This window comes from Falco punctatus (assembly GCF_963210335.1).
Source record: "Falco punctatus genome assembly, chromosome: 1".
NCBI lineage: Eukaryota > Metazoa > Chordata > Aves > Falconiformes > Falconidae > Falco > Falco punctatus.
Genome location: NC_137580.1, coordinates 113,571,207 through 113,577,188, shown reverse-complemented (window position 1 = coordinate 113,577,188; position 5,982 = coordinate 113,571,207).

The window sequence follows — 5,982 nt, the reverse complement described above, 5'->3', positions numbered from 1 at the left end:
TGCATTGTTGTGGTTTTATATTTATGTAGCAGAGGGGCTTGTTTTGGGGATACTTTTCTGAGAAATAATGTGATTTTCATTTGCTTTCTTTAGATATTTCAGTAAATAACTACAAATACTTCCACTTATTTTTATTGTTTTCTTGGTAGAGGAAAAATGGGCTGGACGAAAAGCCCAGCAGCACACGGACAATTAAATCGGTTTATTTTAAACTTAGGAAAGCCCACGTTTTCCAAGAGCTGTGCATCACTCAGGGCTCTGTCACCAGCAAATTATGGTTATGCTCAGGTTTTAACGATATATTTCATATCGACCTACATATAATGTAGTCCTGTAGCTGTATTTTGAGGTCCTGGTGCTGCTGGGAGATGGGTGGCTCTGTATGCCTGGTGGTGCTGCTGCTGTTTCCCAGCGGAAGGCCTGGCTGCCCTGCCTGTGCCCTGCCTTCTGCCTGCTTCCAGGATGCAGCTGGGCACCTTTACTGAGCTGCTTTCTGTCCCTTGCAACAGAATATCCCTGGCCCATGTCTGCCAGGGCACCAGGTGACATCTGCACCAGCTCTGCAGGTGATGAGGGGTGCAAAAGGCGGGGAACAGGTCCTGGGAATGGTACTGTCAGCTTTGGGAACCTGATTTAAAAAATAATCCTAGTGATGATGGAGGGGTGTGGGGGGGTGTACCAGTGAGACAGCAGCCATCCCCCTCTCTGTGAAACCCCATGTGACACGGTGCCCTTTGGGATCGTACAGGCTAGCAGAGGGGTCAGGGTGACAGCAGAATGGGGTGCCTGCAGGGTTGGGGTGTCTGCAGAGGTGTTGTGCCTGCAGACACTGGGGTGCCAATGGAGATACAGGGTGCCGGCAGAGATGCGGGTGCGGGCAGGGATGTGCCAGGACCGTTTTGGCAGTCCAGCCTTGCACCCATCTCCCCTGGGGTCCTGTATTGAGGATGCTGGAGCCCCCCTGGCCACAGCCCTGCCCTGGCTAAGAGGGGCTGGGGCTGATGGAGGGCTGTGGTGCCCAGTCAGCCAGAGCGTTGCTCCCCACACCAGCCCAGCTGCTGGATGCAGCTTGGCTGAGCACTGTCAGCAGGTAACCTCTCCGAAGGTGAATGCAGATGGCTGTGCAGGTAAACACCGTGCTGCAGCCTGTGCTTAGCCAGGCGTGGATTCTCTGAGCCCGGGCACGGCTCATCCTGCGGTCCCAGCAGCGGCAGCGGGGAGGTAGGCCAGGCAAGGGGGCTGCTTGGGGACAACTGGACAGCTTCTCCTCCCCACTCGCTTGCCCAAGGACACCTGGCAGGCAGGAAGGTTCAGCCTTTTGCAGAGCTGCTGTTCCAGCAGAAAACGTTGTATTCGGCTCCACAAACCAGAACCACTCCTGAGTAGGAGACAGCCATGGCTCAGCACCAGGGAGCCCAGCATCTCCCAGCCTGGCCTCTGCATACAGGGTTGGGCTTGGCTGAAGGGGCTGCGGGGAGAGCTGGATAAATAGCAGCGGACGAGGAAGATTGCTTCTCAAAGGTCACTGCTTCCTCCGCACTGCTATGAATTAGCCCGCTTCATTCCCTCCTCCTCTCCATGGCAGCACTCTCTGCCCTAGCTCCTGTCCCAGCAGCTCCCACTAACCCCAGCCCCAGTGCTAGGGGGCGAAGCAGCTCCCCCATCAAGCCAGGCTATTCCCAGCCTTATCATCTACTGGACAGTCATTTCTACTGGAAGGAAAATCCCCAAGGTTGGACCTTTATCCTATGAGTTTTGCAAAAGGGAGCAGACAGCTTCCAGCCTCCTGCCCTTTCCTGCTCCACTAAATCACCCCAGAGCCCTCCCAAATGTTTATTCTTTGGGAAAGCAATAAAAGAGAAAGAAACCTCAAAAGAGAAATTCCCACCAGCCTGCCTTTGGTTGCATTTGATATTGTTTTATTTCTTAGTGCTTTCCCACCGCTGGCTGGCTGAGGAGGGAGGGGGGGGCAGGAGGAAACAGTGCTTGAAGGGTGTAAAAATACAAATTTCTCACTAACATCTGTATCTGGAGGGGTCTGTGTGCTGCTCTGGGGGTGACAGTGCCTCTGAGGACGGGAGCTGGGGTTGCCCAGCTCCCCAGGCTGTGAAGGTGAGCAGGAGCATCCCTATGTTTGCAAAGGTGATTGAGCACGGGGCAGCTGCAGAGCACAGCACAGGTGGGCGACGGGGGCTGCTTTCCATCTCCCAGCCCCTCCATGGCCAAGACAAGGGAACAGCAGGGACTGCCAGGCAGTGACATCGTGACAAGCTCTGTCTGCCACATAGCCGGTTGGCACTGCTGCCACCAGCACTGTGATGCCAGTGGGGAAGGCTCACAGAACCAGAACTGGGTTCCCAGCTTGCCTGATAGGAAAAACTTCCCGGTGAAGCACCAAGAGCTAGATGGTCCCAGGGCACCCCGTGTCCCCCAGGGGCTGGGCAGGGGTGACAGCCGTGACACTGGCACGGTACCCACCGGGATGGCAAGTGGGGCAGCAGGCGCTGGTGAGATGGAGGTGAGAGGGAAGGGAGCACTAAGTGATTCCAGAGGCTGAGCATCCTCTGCCGCTGCTGGGAAGAGCTTCCAGCCTGCTCCCCGCGGTGCTGAGCGCGGCCATGGCCTGGCCTCTGCCGTTCGCACCGGGAACGGCAGCGCTGCGGGCACCGGCACCGGCTGCGGGCTGCCCTCGGCAGGCATGGCAGGCAGGGTAGGATGGCAGCAGGGACGGGCAGCTTTTAACTCTGACTGAGATGAGCCAGAGTGAGAGCAGGACATGGCGGGGGTCCAACCCACTGGTGAGAGCTGGGGCAAGATGTGTCCCCTCCATGTGGGATTTGCCCCCCAGGTTGTGTCCCGATAAAGCAGGGGACGAGGGGATGGGGGGACCGGCTCCCAGAGAGGGTGTGGGGACACAATCCCATCTGCCTGTGTGTGGGAGCAACTCAGGACAACCCGGAGCACTCACACCCAGATGGGGGCTTGTGAAGAGCCAACAAGGGGAAAAAACTCCTGGAGAACCTGGATCGAGATGTTTTAGGGAGCAGTTGATATGTTGGAAAGACAAGGAAACCTTGGACTACAGCCCCAGGATGGGAACATGTGGTTATTACAACGCGAAAAATATAAGGTTGTGAAAATCAGGATCTTCCACCCTGAACATCTTTGTGACCTGCCTCTGAAGAGTCGCTGGAGCTGGTGCCAGGCTCCCAGAGCCCCTCTGCAGGCAGGCACTCACCCGAAAGGCCATTCCCCAGCTCCATCCAGCCCCAGCAGATCCCAGTCCACCTGTGTCCCCCAGCCAGGGCTGGAGGGTGCCTGGCGACTGGGGAAGGTCAAATACCGCAGGAGGCAGGGCTCCCTCTCCCTTTGGAGCAGGCAGCCTCCTGGCTCCGCCAGCTCTCCTGCAGTGCACGGCTGGGCTCATGCCACATATCACAGTCCCATTGGCATACAGGTTTGTGCACTGTCATCCTTGGGAGGAAAACCCACAGCTGCCCTGAATGCAAATGTCTTCTTCCAAACATATTTGAATTATCTGAGAAAAAGTCCTGCTACAGGAATACCAAGGCCAAGGGAAGCTGGGCTGAGCTTGCCACTGAAAATCCTCTTTGAAATGCCCTGAAACCTTGGCTTTGGTTGCTAATGAATCGCAATGCTGCTTAGATCTTCTCCCCACCGGTGCTTCAATGTGTCTCCACATCCAGAGCCAGGACCTGCTCTGGAGCAGCAGGCAGTAAGCAGCAGGACCTTGCCTGGCCTCAGCCTGCTGGGGATGGATCCCACCCCAGAAGATTTCATGGCATAACAGGGAGGGATGGCTTCTGCCGAGATGCCCCAGCCCTGGGCCTGGCACACTGCACCGGGGCTCCCAGCAAGTCACCCATCGGCCCTGCTGGAGGCTGTCCCCTGTACAGGACGGGTCTCCCAATGCTGGGGCGTGGCAGCAGTGTCCCCTCCCTGATCTCCCCTGGGGACAGGCCAGCCAGGACATTTCTGGCCAGGCCAGCTTTGCACTGCAAAGGGAAGTGCTCTGCAGAGTATCTCCCCTGCACGGCACGCTGATGCAACACCCTGACGTTGCTGCCTTGGGGGTTTTTTGGTCATTTCTTTCGCTTCCTTATTGCCCAACGCTCCGCCGGGTTTGCACAGGTGGCAGTCACCATCCTCTCTTTCCATCTGTGGGCCTTGCCAGCCCACATAGGGCTCTGCCCAGCTCCTCCACAGGACACATCCTGCAGGTCCAAGCCTTGGAGTGGGATGTGGGCAGGACCACGTCAGCCATGGCTTTGGTCGGCCATTGTTTGTCCCAGCCAAAGACAAGGCTGATATGTCCCCTCCCAGACGCACTGAGAAGTCGGTGCCTGGCATCTTGGCACAGGTCCCTGCTTGCCACCTGCCACAGCCTGCAGCTGGGGACACCCCCACCTCCCTCCTGAGTCACAGGCAGGAAGCATTCCCCTGCCCCCCCCCCCAGCCTATGTCGGGGTGCCACAGCCACCCATCCAGCACCCATCCGGAGCCCTCCCCTTCTGCACCTGCTTCAAAGCACAACTTCAAAGGAGCCGGGAGAAAATGAAAGCTTTCTCCACCCTTTTTTCTACCAGGAACCGGGAGCAGATTTGCTGAGCAAGAGCCCATGGATGTGGAAGGTGTGGGGCCACCGCCAGCACCAGCTCAACACCCTACTAGACAGCAGTGAAGCCAAGCTGGACCTGAGCTGCAGCACCCAGGGACAGTTTTAGCACAGCACGCTCGCTTGAAGTCTCCCTGTGAGGGTAAGGTAAACATAAAAGGAAAACGCAGTTTTGAATAGCGAGGCAAAGTTAATCCCTGCTCCCGCCTGGTCCTGGCTGTAAATGCAGTCGCTGCTTGCCTGAGACCTGCAGCAAGTCGTGAATCAAGGATTTATTTTGTGGCCAAACCCCAGGGCGTATTTTCCTGTGTAAAAGCCTCAGCCACGCCAAACCCAGCCTAGAAAGGCCTCCCCTCAGCCCCCCCGATCCTGCCGGCACCCTCCATGGAGGGGGGAGGCTGCTGTGGGGTGCCGTGGGCGGTGGGCGGCAGGGCAGCACCCCGAGGGGCTCGGCTCTGCCAGGTGCTGGGTGAGTCACGACAGCCAGAGCCAACGTGACCGGCTCTGCCCCAGCCTTGCTGTCGTTACCCAGCCGGCTGTGCCGGAGCCCGCGGGGCCCTCTGGGGTGTGTCAGCCCACACCATGCCCGCCACGATGCCTCACACACCAGCACCCCTGCGGCTTGGCAGTGGGGTCAGGGACAGTGCCCTGGGGTCCTAGCTGCGGCCAGTCCTAATGGTGGCTGGCCCTAACAGTGGCCAGCCCTAATGGTGACCAGTTCGAATAGCAATGGGTCCTAATAGTGGCCAGCCCTAATAGTGACTGGTTCCAGTAGCAGCTGGTCCTAATGGTGACTGGTTCTAATGGTGGCTGTCCCTAACAGTGGCCAACCCTAATGGTGACCAGTTCAGACAGTGAGGGGTCCTAATAGTGGCCAGCCCTAATAGTGACTGGTCCTAGTAGTAACCAGTCCTAATAGTGGCCAGCCCTAACATTGACCAGTCCTAGTAGCAGCTGGTCTTCACAGTGACTAGTCCTGATACCGGCCTGTCCTAATACTGCCTGGTCTTAACACTGGCCAGTCCTAGTAGCAGCTGGTTTTAATAGTGCCCAGTCCTGACAGTGGCCGGTCCTAACAGCGCGCGGTGCCGGCGGTGTCCCGCCGCCCAGTACCCGGTACGCCGGGGCAGAGGCCCGGGGCAGGTGGCAGGGGCTCAGCACCGCCCGTGCGCCGGCAGCCCCTGCGGGCCGCGGGGCCCAGGGAGCTGCCGCTGGGGCGGGGCCCCGCGGGAACACCCACGCATGACGCCATGGGCGGGCGCTCGGCGGGGCGGGACCCTGGGCGTCCCCGCCCCATGGGACCCCGCCCCCACAGAGACCCCGCCCCAGGGAGGCCCCGCCCCGGT